Raw genomic sequence first — 25,023 nt, 5'->3', positions numbered from 1 at the left:
CAAATGTATTTTGATTCATTTTATTTTTTCTGTATAACTCAATGAACTATATAGGTTTATATTCTATTTGATATAGTTATCAAGATACAAAACATTTATCTTTCTTAGTATTTATCACAGCACTTTATGATTTATTTGAGTATTAGAGGAAAAAAAAGATAAAATCCATTAGATTTGTTTTTTTAAAAATACAACAAATTCTGTCATGACCCTCTCATTCTCTATTCATTTGTTTTGCCTTATTTCACCATCCTTCAATTTGAAATGATTAGTAATTAGAATGCCTAATTTCAATTTCAGTAAAATACATGACATTTCAATGAAAAATGCTGGTTTTAAAATGAAAAGAAAATGCAGCTTGTGCAGGATACTCGTCCTTTGGATGATGAGTGATATTTTATTAGAGCTGCCCATTTGGGGTATATAGCCTCTAAACTTATTCTTTTGTCTTAGTATTGTTTAGATGTTGGCACAGAGCAACAGGGAGAAAGACTCAGACTTGTCTTTGAAGTGCCACAATAAAGTGTTCTAGGATGTTGGGCAGTCACACAAATCTTTTCTGCAACATTTTAGGCATAAACAGAAGTAGAAAGGAGCAATGGTGCATGCATTAGGACCCAAGATTGCACATCCAGGACTGACTTCAAATTAGGCACCTGTACAGCAGGTATCTTTAAGGTACTGAAGAAAACATCCTGTCTTCCTGGGTGTCCTTAAATAGGTAATTTGGACCAGGGTTTCCAAAATGCCAAGAAGTCATGAGATATCTTTAACAACTTGTTTCAACCTGCTCTTCCTGCTTTAGTATCAATATGCTTAATTTTCAAAGATAATTTTTCATTACCATTGTATTTATAAGCTGGTTAATTACATGATTGAAAGTCATCTATAAGAAACAAATACTTAACTATGGTATAGTAAAATATGATGAACAACCATTATTTTGGAATTATTTTATTATAATTGATGAAAAGTGTATATGTACTTTAAAAAATATAGTATGAATACCCATAGGTAGTAGATACTGTTCATCATCTATGATGGTCAAGGTTAATCAACACATCCATAGTCCTAGGCACGGTTGTGTGGCTGTTGATGAAATTTATGGTCCAATGTCTTAAAAACTTTCAAGTAAACAATATAGCAATCTTTTATGGGCATTATTGACAGCTCTTTCCCAAACTGTGGCAGAGAAGGAGTGTCTGAAACCAAGAAGTACGTCTTTCTGTCACTGGGATAGAAGTGCTGTTTTTCACTCTTGTTATTTGCTGGAGACACTAATAGGCATGGACAAAGGCTGTTCATCAAATGTCTGCTTTCTGTAAGCAAAGGGCCAGAAAAGAGGTCCCAGTGAGAAAGGAATCTTTTTTTTTAGGTGTCTATTCTGGGGTTCTAAATGACTAGTTTGGGAAAGGGAGCATTAGCAGAGAGCTTACGTCTGATTCATACACACAAGACAGAGGGCCAGGGGGCAGAACGTTGTGCTGCCTGGGATTGGAATGGACTTCTGACTCCTCAAAGCTTGCCCTCCAGTGACACACTTCCTCCTATAAGGCCACACCTCCTAATCCTTCCCAAAAAGTTTAACTAACTGGGCACTAAACATTTAAAACATGTGCGCCTGTGAGGGAGATTCTCACTCAAAACACCATAACAGGGATACAAAAAATACTTAGTCAAATGGCTGGATAGGTATTGGCATCATGTAATATGAGCATGACCAAAAATTACCCAAGAAAACAATCCTGCTTTGGCCTTTTACAGTCACTCAATGCAATCCATATAACACAACATACTATTAGGTTAACAAGTAACAACTGCATGTTCACATCAGTCTACACATTAAAATATGTAACAAGATGCTATGATCCCAAGTGGCTTTTTCATTCATCTTTCATTTTTCGGTTACCCTCCCCCTCCCATCATCATCCCCCTTATCTTCCCATTCACTGCTCTGCTTAAACATCTCCATTCTCCACATCTCTCCACTTCAGTTTTATTTTACATACTGTCCTAACATTGAAAATGTCTGCAGATGTTCCCTTTCAAACTTCTAGGATTCCACAGATACTCTCAGTTAAACACAGAATATATGATCTGAAGTTAGGATCCACAAATGGCAAATGAGAAGGCCATGCGGTATTTGTCTTTCTGTGTTTGGGTTACTTCATCAAATACAACTTTTCCTGTGTATGTACATTTACATGCATTCTTTACAGCTAAATGAGAAAAGAGGAGTCATTGTTTTTAGTTGTAATTTTAATGATGATGTCACCAGGCTCCAGTGTTAGTTCCAAAGCCTTGGTCACACAAAGTGCCCTTATTGGATTCAATGAGTCACAAAGCAAAACAAGAAGACATGAATGTGGAAGGGGTTCACAGGAAGTTGGGGGTTTGACCATGGGAGGTAGATAAGAGAGGCTGGTGTAAGAGTAAAATGAATAACTGAAATCATATGAATTGTATGAAGCACTGATGAGCCTCTCATCCAAATGCAAGACTAGCTTTACAGAAAAGAAGCTGAGGTGCTAGCTATCTATTTCAGCTGCTAAACATATGTTCAGATGAGGGCACGAGTTCAGATACCAACACCCACATAAAAACCTGTCTTTCCTGCACACTTGTTTTGGCTTCTTAAAATTACACACACACACACACACACACACACACACACACACACACACACACACACACTTATATTTCCACCTGAATGTCTCAATAAGAGATTTTTTTATGACCAGATTCTCATGGTCTCCTCATCCTCCAAGGCTTAAACAAATGTAGTTTACATGTCTGGGTTTAAAAGAAAACTGGCTCCTCTGTTGGAAGTCACTTTAAGGTACAGAAAAAGAACTCTTATTTTATGAGTTTAATTATCAGGTTTAAGTGAAACTGACAGCCTAGAAGGTGCACTGAAATGGCTTCAGGACAATAGCAGGCTTCAGTAAAGCAAATGCCAGCCTATCATCTTAACTGAATTCCTGCACGGTGAGCTAACGTCTTTATTTCAGTATACTATATAATAAAAGGCTTTTTTTAAGGATCTACCAGCAACGAAGAAGCAAATGAAGTGAAACACATTTTAGCTGCTAAACAGAACCTACTTTACACAGACATGGTGCTCCAGAAATCTGAATATGTGTTATTAAACAAAAACATTAATTACGTGGTCTTCACCAGAACAGAACAATGTAGTCATTATGCAGAATGTTCCATGTGTCATGATTTTCCCTTTACTGTCAAGTTGAATCTGTACTAAAACAACTACAATGGAAATTTGTACATGGGAGCTTTGGACCACAAAGAAAACTGGGCACTATTTCTTAAGAATCATGACATTAACCCGAAACATTTCACCTTGACTAAGAAGTATTGGCTTAGAAAGCAAACAATAAAGGGTCCAAGCTATAATTTCATAATTGGTACATAGATCCATAAAGCTCTATGCAAGACTGACTTAGTCAGGGTTTCCATTCCTGCACAAAACATCATGACCAAGAAGCAAGTTGGGGAGGAAAGGGTTAATTCAACTTACACTTCCACATTGCTGGTTATCACCAAAGGAAGTCAGGACTGGAACCCAAGCAGGTCAGGAAGCAGGAGCTGATGCAGAGGCCATGGAGGGATGTCACTTACTGGCTTGCTTCCCCTGGCTTGCTCAGCCTGCTTTCTTCTAGAACCTAAGTCTACCAGCCCAGGGATGGCACCACCCACAATGGGCTGGACCCTCCCCCCTTGATCACTAGTTGACAAAATGCCTTACAGCTGGATCTCATGAAGGCATTTTCTCAACTGAGGCTCCTTTCTCTGTGATAACTCCAGCTTGTGTCAAGTTAACACAAAACCAGCCAGTACAAAGACCATAAACTCATTTTAGAAAAAATGAGGAAGCAACATAAAGGAATGTTTCCAGCAAAGACACAAACATGCCCCAGCCTCATAGCATGTAGTAGCTGTTTGGTGTTATAACCAGAAGAATACTTGAGATTTGCCTGATGGAATGTTTCATAGTTTGGCACAAAGTGTCAGCAAATCATCACATGAAGAGACATTAACTTGTATAAAAAAATAGTATTCAGTTTCACTTTCAAGATCTCTCTCTCTCTCCCTCTCCCTGCTCTCTGATTTTATTTATTTTTATTTTACATACTTGAGTGTTCTCTCTGTATGTATTTAAGTGTACCAAATGCAAACAATGCTCACGGACGCTAGAAGGGATGTTGGATCCCCTGCAACTAGAGGTAACAAGGGTTGTGATCTTCCATGTGGGTGTTTTGAACCAAATCCTGGTTATCTCCAAGAGAACTCAGTACTCTTAAATTCTGAACTACTTCCCCAGACCCCGTCTCTTCAGATTAAATTGCTTACTTATTTGTGTGTGTAAAAGACTATATGAGCCTATATGAGCACATATGTGTGAAAACATACACACTCGAGCACACGTGCGAACACACACACACAAACACACACACACCTTTTCCCCTTTGCTGCTTTTCTTGCTATTTAGGACACATGTGCCAATCCAATAATTTGGAGCACAGATCCACAAATAAGACAGGGTGTGTGGCATTTGTCTCCTTTCTAGTCATTAGTTGGGAAGTCCAGGAGACTTTAAAACCAACATGAGCTGTCGCCACTGCCCTTGGCTGCCTCTAAAACCTTGTTGGCAAGGCCCTGTTGCTGAGGATACCACTCACTTTTGATACAGGACTTGATGAAATCAAGTTGCAATTGCCCTGGAAGATCCTTCCTGAGCACTAGCTCCCATGGAAGCAGATGTCATGCAAGCTGCCAAGAGAGGAAAGCGTGGAGCGTGACAGTGGCCAGACTGACTACTGCCAATGATGTAATAGTGGCACTTAAAATCTTGGGTGTAACTACTGGCATTCTAATTGAACTTATGGGACATTCAATAGGAGGGAATTTGTGCCCGAGACTATAAACATAGCCAGTTATTCATGGCAAGTGTTATCTATCAATTTCTTCCAAGAATAAAACTTCATAGCTAATGGGGGCGTTCCTTAAGATATAGAATGTGAAAGAGAGGTGAACCATTCCATCTTGCAGGAAACTTCCTTACGCTTCTGGCATAAACAACAGTATAGCCTCAGAAAAGTCCCTGAAACTGGCCAGATTTATTTGGCTCTCTACTCCCTGGGAAGGAAGTAGCAAGGCGTGGTAAGCTATGCTTTCAGCCAAGCAAAGCTGCTAGAAGAAGCAGCAACCAACTGAACTGACTGGAAGAGACTTCAACCAGATGGACCACTTAGAATGGGCACTCTGTAAATTGTTGAGCTGCCTGCATGTTGTGCAGTAGAACTAAGTTCTAGCTTCTGTGAGCTGTAGCTTTGGCTGGGGTGATTCTGTAGTTTTCAAGTCATTTCTGCTAGAATAAGTAACTGCTCACCCATATTCCTGTTGGTAATCCTAATAAAACTCCTTGGCTCCTCATTCAGATTTGGTGACTTCCTTACTCTGATTGATCAATCATCAAATTCTTATTATGCTTCCCACCAAATAGTGTGGAGCAACAGTTGGATAGGCTATAGACCCCAGAAGAGAAATCTGTATAATTTCTAACTGTATTCAAAATAATTACTTTTATGTCAAGAGATATATGTGCTCTCCCCCCTTGTCCTATTTGCTTTCTACTGATGTTATTAAGACAATGACCAAAAGCAACTCAGGAAGAAAAGGGTTTGTTTGGCTTAGATGTCTCAATCAGAGACCCACATTGAGGGAAGTCAAGAAAGAGACTCAAGCAGAGCAGGGATTTAGGAGCAGAAACTATGGAGGCTTCTGATTACTGGCTTACTCCCCATAGCTTGCTCAGCCTACTTTCTTATACAATCCAGGACCACCTGCCCATGGGTGAGACCACTCATAGTGGGCTGGACCTTTCCAGATCACTCATTAATCAAGAATACACCCCAGCAGCTTGCCTACAGGCAAACTTGGTGGAGAAATTTTCTCAGTTGAGGTTCCCTCTTCTCAGATGACCTTAGCTTGTGTCAAATTGGCAAAACAAAACCAACCAACCAAACAAACAAAAGCGAAAACCTAACTGACCTTTCCCATCATAAAAGAGGATTCTTTTTTGCAGCAGGTAATGACTATTACAAAGACAGATAACTGGTCAAAATGCAGAGACCAAATGACCAAGGGTAGCCAGCCCTTGTTGGTACATCTACAACTCAACCCTTCTACCCAAGGCTTGGGGAATATCACAGGAAAGTGACAGAAAAATGGTAAGATTCGGAGAACTAGGATACTGTCTTCTAGATATCACAAGAAATATCAATGATATTGTTGCCTAAATGACACTTGCATAATGGTCTATGTCTGTTGACAGACCAGCATGAAGGAAGGAATCCTTGCAAGGCCCCACCCCGAGATCAAGGGCTGCAGGCAATAAATGGCTGCTGAGATAAAGAAAGTCAATTTTCTCCATGAATGAGCCCTCTGGTGGATTTTTCCTCTCATGTGGTCAGCCCAACATTCATATACATATAAGCAACTCAATAGGTTGTGTGTGTGTGTGTGTGTGTGTGTGTGTGTGTGTGTGTGTGTAAGACAACAATAATTATAGAGGAGATCTTAGATTTGAGGGTGATTAGTGGCACTGGAAGAGTTGAAAGAGAAGAGGGAGATGTGAACATTTGCAAATATAGTTTTCTATTCATGTGTAAAACTCTTGAAATATTATTTTAGTAGTAGGTCTTATTTTAATCTTTTTGCTGAAAGCTTAAGAATGAACCTTTCTCTTCAATGTATCTGTAGTTAAGTTAGCTGTTCTTTGTAAATAGGTACTAAAAAGCTAACGGTTAACAAGGGCAATTGGTATAAGGTATGGCTTTGCCGCAAGCATCTCAATAAAGAAGACACTATTGAAGTGACTATTTAAACATATACTACCTACGGGATGTTTTATACTCTACAGAAAATCTTAACTAAAATATTTTCTTTACAGCCCACACTACAGAGTTAATATGCATAATCAAACAAAGCAAGGGACATTTAAAAATAGTAGCTAGGGCCATTAATCAACAAAGGAGAAAGGACAGAAATCGATACACCTGGGTTTTTAGATGACTGTTCTGAAGAGGATTCTGGTGAGGGGTAAGGATGATTCTGGTGAGGGGGAAGGGGCTAAAGATTTTGAAGAGAATAATCTAATTGCCAGAAGACAGAGGATGAGATGGCCCAAGCAGCAACAGGACTGAAGTTCAGAATGTACAAAGGCCCTACTGAGATACTCAGTTCCTTCTACGGTTTTTTTTTTTTTTTTTTGCCATCAGGAAACATTTATTAAAAACGTGTTAACAGTAAGTATCAACAAGGGAGACACAGTTCTAAATGGGCTGTGAGGGTCCTGAGACACAGGACACAGCTAGTGCTGCCAGGTCTGTAAGGACTTTCTGCTCCACTTGGAGATGCCAGCATCCCTCTCCTTCTCTGGTATGTCATGCGGCCAGTAGTCATTACAGTGGGCGCAGTGTGGCTCTGAGGTGGACTAGAAGTACTTGGCTACACAAGGCAAATGCATTCTAATTCCACATGTCTCACAGCTTTGACCTTGGATGAGGAGGCCTTGGCAGATGTTGCATATCTTCGCAGCATCTGGGTAGCTCTCTCGGATGAACTGCTCCATCTCCAAGATAGCCCGACCATGCAAGGTGAACTACCCCTCCTTCTCATTTAGCCATTTGCTCTGCACAAACTTCTGCAGCACCTGCTCCGCTTCCTTCTTCCTCATCTTTCTGCCTTTGAGTTGGTCAACTAGGTTCAAAATGTTTGTAGAAGAAGCAAAGCCAGTTTCTGAGTCAACAATCAGTGCCAAAGCCTTTCTAAGGAGATCCAGCTCATTCTCTGCAAAATCTGTGGCCATTTTGGAAACTGAAGTTGTAGCAAGATTCACCAGTGCATAAATAGGTCTCCCATCATCCTCTGTGATGCCTCTTTTGATCTCAATATACAGAGACTCCAGTACACTGTTGATATTGTTGATGAAGTCCTCCAGCTTATCGATAGTAGCATTTCAGTCATGGACTTTATAGCAATGGTTCTGCAGGCGCCTGACCTCCCACTCCTCCAGCACACTGACTCAGTTCCTTCTAAATGCAATATGAAAGCAAAGGTGGTGGACAAGTGTCTGGTGCTGAGGCAGGTCTAGTTATGTAAGAAGATAGTCAATTAGGCATATCATGTTAGATGATGGTGTAGACAACAACAATTAATGCATTGTACTCCATTTGTAAAAGGAAGTCTTTCCCAGGTGTGCCATGGTCTCATTAATACCACGATGAGATGACTTGGAGTTGAGTAGAGAATGGGTTTGAGAGGGGTCAGATAAGCAGGGCTGAATCAAAAGACTGGGAACTCTCTTGGAGGTATGGCAATGCCTATACTGGAGTCCAAAGTGGACAGAAAAGGATGTACTTGAGCTGCCTCCAACCATCTAAATGGTGGCTCTTTCTGATGAATTAGAAAGGGAAACAGGAAGAGATGCTAGATTGACTCCTAGGAGGCTTTAAATATTGTTTACTAGTAGGGGGGTGTCACAGAATCAACACTGAAGGCAGAAAGCATGGGGTCTTCATGAAGTTTTTGTTCCCAGGTAATTTAAGGCACTGGGCAAGCCTGTCAGGTTGATACACACTCAGTGGAAAACTTTGAAGAGCAAGCCAGGACCAGTGAGAATTCTGAACATGTTAGCATTCAAACAGCATATTTTAAAATAAGATTGAATGACATCACTACGTTAACTACTCTTATCACTGATAGAACAAAGTATTTGACTTAAAAAAATTTAAGGAGGAGACGTTTTGTTTATTTTTGGCTCAGGGTTTGAAGGTTCAGCTCATCACCATATGCAAGAAATGAGAAAAGGAGCAGGGGGCAGCTGGTCACATTGTTAACAATTAGGAAGAAGAGAAAAATGACCATTGGCATTAGCTGGTGTCCTGGATGGTTTTATGTCAAGTGGACACAACTTGAAACAAGCTAGAGTAATCTGAAAGTATGCAACCTCAATTGAGAAACTGCTCCCATAAGATACGTTGTAGGACATTTATTTAATTAGTGATTAATAGGAAAGGGCATAGCCCATAGCTCATGGTGCTATCCCTCAGCTGGTGGTCCAAGATTCTATAAGAAATCAGACTGAGCAAATCAGGAAGAGTAAGCCAGTAAGCAACAACCCCTTCACGTTCTATGCATTGCAGGCTCCTGCAATGACTGAATTGCTGACCTGGCTTCCTTCAGTGATGATCTACAGTGTAAAAGTGCAAAGCCAAATAAACCTGTTCCTCAACAGTTTGCTTTTGGTTATGGTGTTTCATTGCAGCAACAGTAAACCTAACACAGCTAGCTTTCTCTTTCTATTAAGTTCCAGATCCCAATCCATGGAATGTTGCTTTCCACAGTTAGATCGAGTTCTGCCATCTCAATCTAATCTAGACCATCCTCACCTGCATGCCCAGAGGCTTAACTAGAAACCATGATGGACTTCAGCATTCAGTATAAAAACACTTTGATCACCCACTCTAAATGTGTTTATTTAAATTCTAATTCAACATCTAGACTGAGCTTTTGAGTACTTGGTGCTTATATATTAGTATTTTAACATTCTGAATTGTTACAAGGTCTCAATTCAATCTGATAGTATAAAGTGTCCCCTGTCAATCTCCTAATGGACCTGAGCCATTTCTGAACAGCCTCAAAGTTTCTGGGTAGGAGGACTCACTCACTTTGTAATACACCAAGTACTCCAAAGTCTAGTTTGAAGTTTTTCCCAACATAAGAATTTTCAGAGATTCCCATACGTCCTAGACAGACGATCACGTGCTGGCTGACCATTTCCAACACCACTATGTACAACTGCCCCAGCTAAATTCCAGTAGACAGTCCCAGTCTTCAGACTACTAAAGAGCTGAGTTACTGAAGCAAAGTGCACATCCATCAGAGCTTTTGTTGGACAGCTTGTCGATATGTATTTTAAAATCCAACTAATGGATGATCAAACAATTAAAGAAATCCCCAACCCTAGGCAGAGTCGACCATCTAGGAACGCTCTCAAAGGTCAGATTTTCTAAATGAAGTCATGAAAAGGGTTTTAAAACACCATTGTACTTAACTTGAGCTAGATTTTTTCCCCCCAGGATAGAGAACTGGCTGCCACTGGAGAGCCATCAGGGACATGGGGATTAATACACAGTCCGTGTGGCAACTACATACTTATCACTTACTCCATGTTTTCTTCATTTTTTTTTTTTTTGCCATTTGCTGATATCATTGACTTTCAAAACCCAGAAAAACCACAAGTAATCCTCAGGTGCAGATATGCATAGAGAGTTTTCCAATTTTGTTCTAAGAGTCAAATGAGCTAAGTCAAAATATCAAATCGAATTCTCAAAAATGGTACTGGAATAAGAAAGAGGAAGGAAGGAAGGAAGGAGTTTTGGTTTTCTGAAGCTTTGAGTTTCAGGGGAAAAAAGAGAAAACTCATTACTGTCTTTCTTGGCTCACATAAAACTTAGAATTTTGTATATTGATAAACAGACAAGAACCAAAGATAAATGGTTCTACAAAAGTGACTATAAGTTGTGTTGGTGTGATTGTGATCCCATCCTCAGAAGGCTATAGCAAAAGGATTATGAGCTGAAAAACAGCAAGACCATATTCCAGTTTCAACTACATCTGATGAAAATAGCAACATGGAAGGTTATCCCTTCACCTTAAATTGTCAAATTTTGGCATTTAATGTTAACAAAAAGGTAGCAAAATGAACATTACACCATAGAGAGCTTGAATATTGGGTTTTACATTTCAGATTAAGTTTGGAAGCCATTGAAATGATGCAGCAGGTAAAACCACTAGTCATGCAAGTCTGGAGAGGACCCAAGTTCAACCACATATGCTCTCATTTCCATACCTAACAAAATGCAGCTTGTAGATAACACTAGGAGAGTAGGGTTGCCATAACAAGATAGCATGTTTCCAGTGGCTTTTAGGACAGCAATCCACGGTTTCTCAGTGCTGGAGGCATAGTCTTTCTCAAGTCTCCTTCTCTTCTTCAGCTCATGAATCAATGTCCTCTGCTGCCTCCTTCCCCAGTTACCTTCCTGAAGACACCTCAATGTCTTTCTTCTAATGAAGATGCCAGTCATGCTGAAGTGAGTCCCCACTATAAGGACTTCACTTTAGCTCAGCAACTTCTGCATAGATCCTACATGCATACTCAGTGACTTGCATATTCTCAGGCCTGTTGGTGTGAGAGTTTGGGAGGGTCACAGTCCAGCTTATATTGTAGACCACATGCATAACTAGTTTATTTTTCTTTTTTAAAAAGGATGGCAACATTTCATTCATAAATACTGTAGGTCAAGTTAACAATAAACCTCATTCCCTAAACATTGTTTAACATGTATCTCTCTTTTTAAAATAAAGTTTTAAGGAAAAAAAATCTCAAACAAAACTATGACCTTTGCAGTAAAGATACTGTGATGGCTAAAGAAAATTTTTTTCTGTGCCAGACATCCATCTTGGTACATAATAGTTATTTATTTTTTACTCAAGTTCCTGGATGGTAAGCTCCCAGCAACATGAATTCCTTAAGCCCAACCCAGAAATGTACAGCCACGGCCATCGCTTCTTATGCTGTGATTAACTGCTGATTTTGGCTTCTGTAACCTGCTAACGCAGACATTTAAAGACAATTTTAAGGTTGCCTTGGCCATCTATCTGTCTTGGAAGAATGGAACAGCTCTTGTAGCTCCTTTACTCACCTCCCGGTGACAAATCTCAGATTTGGGTTAGAGAGTGTGACCCTGCTAGCAGCTTTCATAAATTTGGCTAATTATAATCTGAAATAAGTCTGGTGGTATTTTCCCCCCAAATGGCCTCAAACTTCATAATAATAGCATACTTTCCTGCATCCCAGAGTCTTAAGAACAATAATTGCACTGCTGTCAGGAATCCCACAGGACCCACCTTGCAAACTCGTTAGATTCCTTATCCACCCTCTAAAAACCAACTTTAAACTCCACCAAAATCCTATATATGATTATCATAAAGACAATGACATGCAACACTTCTTTGACAACCCACAGGTATGTGTCTCATTTTCTTCCTCTCCTCTTCTTTGTAACTTTTATTCTTAAGCCAATGTTAAAATGTCTTCAGTAACCCCCAGCTCTGCTTCAAAAGCTTAAATAAATAAGAGTAGTTAAGTGTTCCTGAAGGTATGAATGGGTAAGGATAGTGTGTGTGTGTGTGTGTGTGTGTGTGTGTGTGTGTGTGTTTAATTAGATTTAGCCTTTTAAAGAAATAAATTTCTATCAAATGGGTAAAGAGCTAGGCAGAGAAAGGCCAGTAGTGCCTGCAGGATTATCTCTGCCCCAAAGCAGTGTTGGCCTCACCACATGTCTAACTCAAATCATGGATACTGGGAGCCAATATAAACTTTACTTATTATTTATTTATAAATAATAAGTAATAAACTTTACTTATTTAATTTGATTGTCTCAGGAGTTTTCATGACAACAGAAAGCTGGCTAACCCATTGGCACGTAGGAAAATCCCATTCCTTATTTCTTCCACTGAAAGTTTGCAAGGAAGTTTCTCTGCCCCAGTGCCCTGCTTGCTCTGCTCACAGGATATCATTATCTCAGTCCATTCATTAACATGCTCTGCAGGGATCTAATGCACCCCTGCTGGGAAGATACTCCTGAATCAAGCAGGCATGCCTTAACCTTGTATCCCTTCCTGGTATAACCCAGTTCTCTCTTTGATGTATTCTCACAGCAGGCTCTGGGCTCTATAAATTCATTGCTCATCCCATCCTTTTGAGAATATCATGCAGTAAAAAATCCAACATTTTGTTTTCCATTACATCAAATTTTTCAGCCAACAGGCTAAGCCACCCCTCTAACCTCTCTTATTACACCCATACCACTCAATTGCTCCAGGTTATCACTACAGTGTTAGCCTCTGGCTACCATATGGCCCAAATCTTAGACTCATTTTCCACTCACAACCCCACTCTACTAAATAAATGTTAAAGTAACCTTGGGTAAATATATACAGAAAATAGGTCTATATTTAAATGTTTACTAATAATAAATCATAAACAAATTCATTTTAGGATAATTGTCTTGTACACAGATAAATTTATCATTGGCACAGAAAGCAAGTTTGCATGCTAATGACATGAATATGTCTGTCTTTAAATAAATAATGAAGTCTTAAATGCATAAGTGATACCACAGGATGCAAAGCATCTTCAAGGTTTGGCAGAGTTGGATTGTGTGACTGACAATGATCCAAAGACAGTTTTGAACCAATGCACACTATAAAATGTAGAGGTGTGCTACAGGACAATTCAGAAACTGTTGGAGATTCCAAAGCTAAAATTTATTGATATTTTGAAAGAAATTCAAGGTAGCATATCAAATAATATATATATTTTAAATTTTTTTCAAGACAGGATTTCTCCATGTAGGCCCTGGCTGTCCTGGAACTCACTCTTCAAACCATAATTTTAAAAGTTAAGCATTCTAACCTGGTATAATCTAAACTGATTTTGTATTTATATACTGAGGAATGGATATAAAGAGTATTAACATTCTCCATTTTCTACAATTATACCATGATTTTTTTCTGTGAAAGGTGGACATTTTGTATATTCGTGAAAACACTGAAGTTTGTGATGTGCAATAGTCTGGAGTCTGGGCTGTCTTGCTTCCAGCAGGATTTATTGTGCAAAGTACACAACTGTGTGTTCAGATCCATGACTGCAGAGAAAACACACAATCCTGCATGGGGAGCATGGAGAAATACCATGGATTCATGTTGTAGTTGTTTTTGAGTCAGTTTTTGGACATCACATCATCTGTAATATTTCATTATTACTAATTTTTGTGTAATTCCCACATTTCATTATCAATCACAACTTGGACAGGTTCTACTAGGACAGGTTCATGGCATGATGTCTACTGTGCAAAGCCTGCCACGCAGTTGCTCATTTAACTTTCATCCTCAATGCTTACTATATATGACCCTCGGGACAAGTCTCTTCTTTTCTGCTTTAATATTTTAAGACAGCATCTCTTTACTGAGATGGATTAGCACTTGCTGGCCAGTGAGCTTTGGGGGAACCTCTTGTCTCTTCCCCCATCACTAAGGTTATAAGAGCACTCCAACACCATCTGCATTTTATGTGGGTCTCCAATATCCCAACTAAAGGTCCTCATGCTTGCTTGGCAAGAATTCTCTCTCCCCCCAGAGCCATCTCCACAGCCCAGGACACGTTCCTTAAGTTCTGTGTGGCTTCGTGTTTTTGATTTTATTTTCACAATAAGGTGTTGTAAGGAGTGAAGGGGATGGCACATGCACAAGCAGATTTCACCACTGAGACACCAAAGGAGTTCTCAGGAAAGGTGACTGCTACACTGCAACACTTCCACAGGATCCCACAAGTGCCTCGATCACGTGCTTCCCGAGCAGCTGCCCAATAAGAAGGGATTCTGTCTTAGATTTGCTTTGATTTTTCTCATAGTAGCAGGCCCATGCAGAAAAACCTTGCTCAATGAATAGCAATGTGTAAGTTGCCTAGTAACATCCCTTGTCTTCACATATAGTGTGATTGAGAAGTTCAAGAATGGCCATTCTCCTTCCGTTTATACACCATGGATTAGTGACTGTAGTTACTGCAGTGGGTAAGTATCCAACAAAACAATGGGAAGAAGATAGGTTTATTTTAGCGTGGGGGTGCAGTCCATCCTGAATGAGAGGGCATGGCTGCAGGAGTCTGAGGCAGCTGAATCACACTGCCTCTCAGTGAGAAACAGAGCTGAACGAATGCACATGCTTAGTTCCCTTTTTCTTTCTATTCAGTCTGGGGCCTCAGCCCATAAAAAAGGTGCCCCAGTTAGGTCAGATCTTCCCATTTAAAATAAACTAATTCAGAAACCTCCTTGCAGAAGTACCAGAGGTTAGTCTCCATAGTGATTGTGAATCTTGACAAGCTGACTGCATTACCCATCAAACCAAACTTGATTGAATAGTGAGGTTATTCATTTCTAGCTCTACAATTAACATTGATGCGAAGCCTCTGAACTTGTCTAATGTCATTTTCCTTTCTTTTCTCCTGGAGAATATGAGTCTGAAACAACCTGTAGGGAGAGCTAACAATCCTTCAGTTTTGTATGAACTCCTTGAAAAGATTTAGATTTGACTTGGAATGTGCAAGTCAGAGCATGTAACCAGCAATTATATTTCAGCTAATGAATCCCAGAAGTAAAGATCATTAACATTCTGCTTCTTTTGCAGAAAATCAAATGAGTTTGGCATGGCACAGTCTTTTAAATCTTCTACCGATATGATTAGTAAATGCAAATATTTGTGAGTTGAGCAGCAAAGAGTGCTCAGCATTACATAAACTAGCAAAGAGTCACTGCCTCAGCAAAGGAAACAGGAGGCAGAGCTTCAAAAGTGTCTCACCAGTCATACGCTTACCTCAAGGACATGAGACAGTGAGAGTTTGAGATGAGTCTTTATTAACTGGCTCATCCCACTGAAACTGTACCAAGGATAAAACAGTTGGGATTGCTTTCCAGCTGAATCAGAAATGCAATAAAGAATGTCTTTGTCTACTTGACTTTATACATATAATATGCACACTCATTTACTTCCTTATCTTCCTTAAATTTATAGTCTTATATATTCCTGTGTGTGTGTGTGTGTGTGTGTGTGTGTGTGTGTGTGTTTGTGCTTGTGTGCACCTTTTGAAGACACACAACACAGCCCTACTTTGGCCTGGGTAATAGTTTTACACAAACTAGTAAAAGTAATTGTGAATATGTTCCTTTCCCTTTGCAATATCTTTTTGAAGATAAAAATCCTGGTCGTATTTTTGACAACAAATTTTAAAGGCTGACTTTCAGTAGGCAACTCTTTGGCTTTATTTTGCCATGTTCAATTATAGTTCACTGAATTTAAGGTGAAATTTCTCCAGTGAGCCTCTCCAGGAAACTAAATATGAAACAGATCATAGGAAAGCAGCTAGAACTACAACTTACCTCAAGTATGGGAGTCTGGACTCCCTTCTCTTCTCCCCCAGTACCCCAGAAACAGACAGGGATCTGTGGCACTGTGTTCCACTGATCTTGCATGGTCTTGTGTGTTATTCCAAATGTTTACTCTTGTTCTTCCATGATTTGTATGGAAATCATCAATGATGCAGATGAGCACTTGCCCACTGTGCTCCAAATCATATTATCTGTGTTGGTAGCCAGGCCTGTGCAGTCGGGAAGCCTTTGGTTTATTTCCTGTGATTCCTTAAGTAAGGACCACCCCACTTTATATATTTGTACAGATTTCTACCAGGGTCATCAAAGCAATTCTTGTCACTTGGCTTTTAACCTTTTTAAACCTTCAATTTTTAAAATTTTTTTTTATTTATTTATGTCTTTAAATGGAGGAGTACTCTGACTGCATGTACACATCCATGCCAGAAGAGGGCATCAAATCCCTTTATAGCTCACAAGCCACCATGTGGTTGCTGGGAACTGAATTCAGGATCTCTGGAAGAGGAGCCAGTGTTCTTAACTGCTGAGCTACCTCACCAACCATTTTTCTATAGGGTGTGTGTGTGTGTGTGTGTGTGTGTGTGTGTGTGTAATTAAACACACAAGATCCTCATTATTTCAACCATCTGACAAATTCATTTTATCTCAAACCTAATATAATTTATGGAGTTTGTGGGGAGGGGTAATTGCCTTAGTACTGACTGCCTGGGTTTTTTCTCATGCCTACCAAATCACTGCCTTCAGTGGTGAACCTAACTAGCTCTAGCTTCCAATGCTTCCCAAGTGACTCAGATCCACAGTGGGGTAGCTCCAAAGCCAAGTCATTGTCAGCACTGTGTCAAGACCAAGGCCAAAAACCAATCAAGTAGGTTTGATTTTTACCCAGAAACCAGTTAATGGGCCCACAGACTCTGGCCTCTTCTAACTTATGTCTAAACAAATAATAAATGACTTTTAACTAACAACTGAACCCAATTGCTTGAGAAACTTTTTTTTCCAAAATTTGAATTATATCAGGATGTACTTCCTAGTCTTTCTATTTAAGTCTACATTTTTCTTGAGGCTGTAAAACCAGCATTCATAATGCACCTTGGTCTTTATGTGGTCATAGACTCTGGCAGATGGACAGGCTCTGGACTGGGCCCTGTCAGAGTGCACTAAGCTCCCCCTGCAGGTTGTGCCATGTCCTGCTCTTCACTTCTTCCTCAGCTCTCCTTTGTAAAATCATCCAGCTGAGGTGCCATCTGATTGCTGCACACAGTAGGGCAATGTTTCCAAGGCAGGGCCTGTGGGATCCTTCACGTCTTTTCCCTCTTGCCTTTATGGCACCTCTATATTCTTAGCAGCGATCTGTGTTGGACTTCTAGGCCACTGCTTCTGCCCTTTGATAGAATAAATGGGGGAAGAATAGGTTAGAGTTAGAAAGCTCTGGCCACAGCCGCCTTTGATGCTGTGAGCTCATCTCTCCAGAAGAAGCATCCTGAATTTTCAGGAATGTGCTCTGTTTCAAGTGATAACGTTTTCTTTTGTCCTTGAGAATCCTCTTTATTATAATGAATAACTTTCTCAATTGATGAAGTTTATGAACTCGTGCAGAAGAGGATAAAGGGTCTGTGTAGCAGCAAATAGAATTACCTGAACCTTAGGACATGTTCACTGTTGCCTCCTAGTCTGGACTTGGAGCAAAAGCAAAGACTTTGTTCACGTCCAGATTCTAAGTACCTAGAGCATTGTTTCTCAACCCTACTAATGCTGCAACCGTATGATACAGTTCCCTGGGTTTTGGTGACCCCAACCATAAAATCATCTCATTGCCCTTTCATAGCTGTAGTTTTGTTACCGTTATGGATCATAATGTAAACATCTGATATATGACACACGCGGGGTTCACAACCCCCAGATTGAGAACTATTGGTTTGAATGCCTTGATTGAATGTCTTGCTAAACAAGCTGTCAATGTTGATAGAACAGCTCACCTCAAATGAAACCTACAATGACCAAGCAAGTACATACAATTCTGCTTTATCAGTGTGGAAGGTGATATTTATGGGTACAGTGTAGACTGGATGCATTATTGAAAACACTCGCCTGTCTGAAAGCAACAACTAACATCTCCATCTTCCTCTTGCCAATCCCTGAATACAAATCACCCTCCCTACATAAACAAACAACTGAGTTTAGTTCGTTGCTCAGCTACCCAGAAGGGGTGGCCCTTAGGATGATCCTTCACACACAGAGCAACCCAGTCTTCACGTCCAAGGCTTACAAGACTTGTTCATCTTCAGTCTTCTTTAGCACTTAAAGGAGGAGGAGTGTGAAACTGTGAAGTACAGCCAAATGGACAAGACTACCTTTAGCTCACAAGTTATCCCTAGGAGAGAGCCCCTAAACACTAAAGTGCTCATCCTTGCTACAGAATCAGAGATGTGGTGCAAAGTTATGATTTAAACGGTGAAGGATTATGTAACAAATATGACAGTGTGATTATAAGGAACCGTCCTGGCTTCCAATAATTGGGTACCCAAGACCACTACTTGGAATGGTATAAAAAACAACAAATAATTATACGTGAAGATAGTTGCATAAGAGCACAGACTGTCTCGGGCTGTGGTTACTACTCATTGAAACCCTTAAATGAGCTCTTGTGTTGGTGCCGCCTTTCTTGGCAATCATTCAGATAATGCCCTTTGGCCCTCGCAAAAATGTTCCTTATTATGTTTTCCTAGTAAGGGACATAAGATGTGCAGAATAATTTCAGAGTCTAGGAACTGGAACTAATAGATTTCCGAGAGTTGGATAATTATGTTGACATCTATGCAGCATCTCTGCTCACTGGGTCTTTACATAAATGTCAACTCCTCATGGAAGCTCTCCTTGATTCCCCCCTTCCCTTCACAAAGCTAGGCTGAACTCTTGTTCAGTACTAGTCCCTGCAGCACATGTCACAGTGTGATTCTAGAGTGCTTGTTGTTTGGTTACTCAGCACTACTGTCACCAGACTGCACAGTGCTTAACTAACATAAATGCAAGTTTATTGGTTCATTATGATTTTCTACAAGGTTTGGCTATATTATATGTAGGCATCAAGATTGGCAATATGGTAGCTTCATATTTTTTTTTTAATGAATCCACACAAAATGCTAGAATGAAGAAGCCACTGTTCTCTTCATAGGGGAGCACGTGCTATCTAAGCTGGCGACATCTATTCAGTGATCACTTGGTTAATGTGAAACAAAGAACATTTAGGTCTTGATTGGGTCAGGAAGGCCCAGGGAGTCTGGTGACAGAGCTGGTTTCCTTTTTATGCTTTTGATGTATGTGTCACATCAAAATGCTCTCTACGCACTCCCTCGGGCATGTGATCTCACCTGACACATCTCTGCCTGCGTTCGCATGGGAAAGAGGAGGGAACTGAACCTCAAGGAGGACCCACTGTCAAGAGACAAGGGGATAGGCAAGTGGGTGTTTCCTCTTCACCCCCTTTAAGAGTTGTTGTTGTCAAGAGCTAGTAATGTCTAATCATCGCCAAAGCAATCATTAGAAATAGTCTAATTATATCCATATTTCTTACGCTGCCCCATAAAGCTACCAGCTTATTCTCAAAACAATATGATGATGTCTGCATTTCTTCTGGTGTATATGTATAGAGGGAGACATACCTTTGCAAGGGAGTCACCCCTGCTTCTTGAATCCATAGTTCCATTTTGTATACCCTACAAGGCAGGATTCCTGCCCCTCTCCCGTTGGTGCCCCTCTCTGTATCCGGTATAGCAGGAGTCAAACAGCACTGCACACATCCTCACACCAATCTCATTTGCAATCACACAAAACAACACTTACTGTTGTGACTGGCACATTTTCTTTTTTCTTCTGGTTAGGTCACCCCAGGTTTCTCCTGAAAATCACAAAGCCTCATTTCCCACACTCTCAGAATGTAACCTCATTTGCATGGGCATCAAATAACATATAGATACAGGAAAATCTCTGAGATGAAATAGAAAATTGGTGCTGTATAAATTTGAGTCGGTCCCCTATACTAATCACTGGTTTGTTTCAGTATTTACTCGGTGTTTATTATGTGCCAACAATATTCTGCCTGCCTTTATGGGATTTATATTCCACAGGTAAACAGTCAAGCCACACCTGGTCCAAGATGTCAGTGAAGTGTTAGAGACACAAAGGATAAGGGAAGAAATACAATGAGTATAAGGTCTCTTGAGAAGCTGATTATGTGGTCATTGATTATTGAGAGTCATGTGAATTATCAGGTGAACGGTGTTCTAGATCAAAGGGAGTCAGGGTCCCGAGACATGGATAAGCTTTGTTGAAGGAAATTAAGTGGTTAATGCACATGCCCCAGGCAGAAGACTCCTCTCTGTACATGTAGGAACATATCCAATCAAGGCTGTTGGATTTTATATTTCGTGTAACAGAAAATCATTAATGGGTTCAAGAATAGGTAGGTTTCAGTTGTGGTTTTTTGTTGTTGTTGTTTTTTACAAATAATTTTCTGGTTGCCTCATGTGTAACAGTGCTATGTTGAAGGTAAGACTTGAAACTGAGACCTAAGTGTCACTTTAATGGCTCCCTTAGGACAGGAAGGCATCACCATCCACACTGGAGTTGGAAAATACACAGAATCAGGATGCAGGCTGAAGTAAATGGGGAAAGGGTTTTCTGATGGACTAGATGTGGGTTTCCGAGGACAGCAGTGGTACTGATATATGTGTTGATGATAACATTTGGGGATAAAGAGCACATTATAAAAAAGACACAGTGATGTTTAGGGGGATGCTAGATAATTTTATTTTGTGAATATGAATCATGAAGTGTCAACTGTCCATTTAGTTGGAGAGACCACATGCATCCACGTATGGGCTCTGGTATATATTTGACTGAGTACAGACAGTGGCTACTTCTTGCCACTCCAGGTCACTGGAGATGTCTCTCTGACTCAGCCGCTTCTTTGCACTGTTGCTGAATCTATACACTTGGATCATCTCATACACCCTTTATCGACCAAAGTAAGTTCTGTTTCATAAAAGCAAGGCACTACTGAGGGATATGACTTCCAAGGTAAGAAAGAGCAGAGGTGGGAGCAGAGGCCAGGCCTGAGTAAGAATCCTTGACCCACAGTCCAAACATGAATGAACTGAGCTCTCTGCTGCACCCTCAGCAACATGGCTTCAAAGGCTGGAGCCATGGGTGTTCAGAGTGACCGCACCATGGCGAGGAGCGGCTGGCGAGGAGCAAAGACTTCAAAGAGAAAAGGGCATCTCTGCAGGAGAGCTCTAAGCTGCCATCCTGAAATTTCAGGAGGCATGGCACGGCAGCTGTCTGCTTTACATTGCTAAAAGAGCACAGGGACGTTCACACATGGCACAGTGTGCATGCCACCCGGCTCTTGGTTGACATCTCCTGACAGAGCAGTTGGCTGGCAAGGAGAGAAAAAAATATTATTCTTTTTTATATTTCTTATTTGTTTGCTTTTGTGTGTGTGTGTGTGTGTGTGTGTGTGTGTGTGTGTGTGTGTGTGCAGGGTGTGTGTGTGTCTGTCTTTGTGTGTGTATGTCTACATGTCTGTGTGTTTGTGTTCCAGAAGACAACATTGGGTGTAGCCTTTTCAGGATATTTTATTTATTTTTTGACATGGCCCTAGGACTTACTGATTAGGCTAGGCCAGCCGGCCAGCAGCCCCAGGAATCCCCCTGACTCCACCCTCCCAGTGCTGATATTACAAGTATATGACACCACCCAGACAGACATTATGACTCCACCTGTTAATTCTTCTTGCCCCATCTGAAAAAAAAATGCTCCCTACCTCTGGGAAATCTTTTGTTATAAGTTTGAGGTTAAGTATAACTCCTCCCGTGAGGTGAGTCAGTGACAAGATGAACTGTCATGTCAGGGTGCCAGTAAGCTGAATCTTGTCTAAGCTCACAGAAGTGTTAAGCACTGCCATATCTTCCACTGATGCTCACCGAGCTTGCCTCTAGGCTGAAGCAGGGCTTCTGTACCTCGAAGGCCAGGCCCAAGAGTCTGGCACTTAAAGAGTACTCATGAGATATGTGCCAACTCAAGACTTAAAGACAGTTTTGACTCTTAAGTGTCTCCCTGACCTTCACTGACACAAGACTTTGCTCCTCTAAGAGTGAGAAGCTCTCTGGTAGTGAGCAGGTCTCCAGTTCCTAGAAGATGGACAAAAAGGGGCTATGGGTTTTGAGATGGGAATCTTCAATGGGAAATGAATGAACTAGCTATCTGGAAGCTGTAGTTACCAAAGAAACTGGGGTCTCCCAGATGTAAAAGACACCTAAGGCCTGTGGCTAAAAAAAAATTTGCATCATAGAAGGCAGTGTTGGGATGCTGAGTACTCTCAGCAGAAGCCAAGCAAGACCATCAGGGACACAGGCATTCCTGTGAGTTTGCCTGGACAACACCAGAGGTTGAAGTGATTGTGGGCCTCAGGTAGGGATAGAGCACCACCACAGCACAGCGCCTGAGGCACAAGGAGGGACAGAACTATAACACAGGCTCTGGGTGTGCTGCAGTCAATGAAGCCAACTGTAGCTGCCGAGGGTGTAGGGCAGGATTGCAGCCTCAGCAGGCCCCACAGTGTGAGACACTGATGGTTACCATTGGGAGAGCACTGCTGCTTTCACAGGAGCCCAATTCTGAACACTTTTCACATAACCTCATCCCAATGCCCTGCCCCCACAGCCACGCTGCCACTTCCCCTACTCCCAATTTTTAGAGAACCCAAAAGCTTAACTAAATGCCTCCCCTTGATCTTCATGGTTGTGGCCTGACACATGTTGGAAGTGACTCGCTGATTGTCTACCCAGTGATGTCAGCTTTCCCCTTGGTCCTGTTGCGAGCCCTGCTGATTTCTTACTCTACTGCAGGCATTGGTTTCTCCTCATTTCTAAAGCTGCTTACAGATTTGTAGCAAAACAGATGCATTTTTCATTTAATAAATAATTAAATGTAAGCTGTGGTCTAGAATACCCAAGTTTAGAATCTGCTCTTATATTGGGTATGGTATAAGCCCCATAAGAAGGCTACATTTTTTTTCGTTTAAAGCCCCAGCCAGCCTGACTAGTATGAATGACAGACAATGTAAGAGATTTATAGCAATGTGTTCAAGTTACAAAGCATTAGATGCTGCAGTGGCTAATCTTAGCTGTCTAGCTGATAAAACCAAGAGGTACCCAGAGAGCACAAAGCACACATGGGTCTTTCTGTGCTGAATATTATAGAGAGAACTGGAGAAATATCTGCACCAAATGTGGATGGAACTGTCCCAAAGAAAGAGGACAGATGTCAACCCTATTACTGAAAATTCTCTCTCTCTCTCCCTCTCTCTCTCCCTCCCTCCCTCCCTCCCTTCCTTTTTCCCTCTCCCTCTCCCTCCCCTTTCCCCCTTCTTCCATACTCCCTCCCTCTCTGTTTCCTGGTCCCCAGAGGTTAGCTGGTCAGACCCCCTATACCCTTTCTACCAAGACCCAAACTTCTAAAGCCATGAGCTCTAGAAGCATTGCAGGAGAACCATGTTCTCCTGAGTTGTTTTGCTGAGAATTTTCTCACAGCCAGGAAATAGACTAATAGAAATATCTTCATGCTGAGAGACTCCTGTGCACTAAATCCCAGACCACCACCATCTCTGTATTAGACAGCTTGCCTCATTCACATAGCTGACTGTGGCGATAGTTTGTAGTATAAATGCAACTTTAGAAAGTAGAGGTTGGGTGAGGAGGGCTGGCTTCATCAGTGAGTCATGGAGAACATACGTGCTGAGACCTGGATCATCCAGTGGAGCTGTCCATAATTGTTGTCCAGACACAGGCAAATATCCAAATGTCCACTCTAGTCTATGTGGACAAAGCCTTTGTAATTCATCGAAAAGGTCTGACTGGTCACATAGTAGCTTAATGGGAAAAACCAGGATTTCCAACTTAAGAGGTGGCCGAGGGCATCTTTATAATAGACAGTCTCACTAGGTCTTGGTCGCTGTAAGAGAATGTTACTAATGTCTCATCACTTTTCTGGTCTCAGTCGCTAAGGCTGTTAGCATCTTTTACTCCTTTAAGTGTCAGAACATCCTCTCCCTCTCTCCCTCTTATTCTCTCTCTCCCCCTCCCTCTTCTTCTCCCTCTTCCCACCCCTGTGTGTGTATGTTTGTGTGTGTGTGTGTTTGTGTGTGTGTGTGTTTGTGTGTGTGTGTGTTTGTGTGTGTGTGTGTTTGTGTGTGTGTGTGTGTGTGTGTGTGTGTGTGCACATTTGCTTTTGGTTTTTCAAGATAGGGTGTCTTTATTCATCCCTGGTTGTCCTGGCTCTTGAATTCACAGAGATCTACCTGCCTCTGTCTCTGGAGTGCTGGAATTAGAGGCACGCACCATGACACTCTCCACAAAATTTTCTAGCAGATTAGCACTTCCTAGACACAAAGAATAGTTTTCAGCTCTCTAGTTCATCTTGTATATATTAGGTGCTTAATAAAATGTCAGTCACTGACACAAAAACTTCAGAGAAAGGGAGGTATAGGCTAATAAAGAGACAATGTTGTTCTCCCCTGTACTGCAGGAACTGGCATGCTGCCCTGGACTTGGCAGATGCTGAGTTACTATCCAGGAGTGCTCATAAGTGAATAAACTGTCTGCATAGATAAGCAGAGAGCTTGGACTGTAGTCAGTGGAGAATGCCTTGGAGAGATCGTCCAAGCCAAATACATGGGATTATAATTTGCCAATTATGACTAAAATTATGTGTAAAGAATGGAGAGGGTCTCTCGTATGCCTGCAAACCTGGGTGCCTGAAAAAGTTTGTGTCTGGCTCCCAAGATTCCCCATTGTCCCATTTGCTTCCAGTTGCCTAGCAACGACTTCCCTCTGGCTTCAGTTGGCCTGTAGTCCCAACAGAGAGAGTTGTGCTTTCT

General features: G+C 41.1%; 1 protein-coding gene and 1 pseudogene across 2 annotated transcripts in view; both read right to left on the bottom strand.

Annotated features, from left to right (window-relative positions):
• The window catches only part of SYNPR (synaptoporin), a gene marked incomplete at both ends in the record, with an annotated part of 318,051 nt that overhangs the window by 231,930 nt on the left and 61,098 nt on the right, over positions 1-25,023 (bottom strand). The window lies entirely within an intron of this gene.
• LOC308427977 (non-structural maintenance of chromosomes element 1 homolog) lies at positions 7,514-9,858 on the bottom strand (annotated as a pseudogene). Its single transcript has 2 exons — positions 9,746-9,858; positions 7,514-8,099 (listed from the first exon to the last, which is right to left on the bottom strand). The product of its transcript is annotated as a non-structural maintenance of chromosomes element 1 homolog (transcript).

The sequence above is a fragment of the Micromys minutus genome (assembly GCF_963924665.1).
Source record: "Micromys minutus genome assembly, chromosome: 12".
Lineage (NCBI taxonomy): Eukaryota > Metazoa > Chordata > Mammalia > Rodentia > Muridae > Micromys > Micromys minutus.
This window is presented reverse-complemented; position numbering and strand designations above follow the sequence as displayed.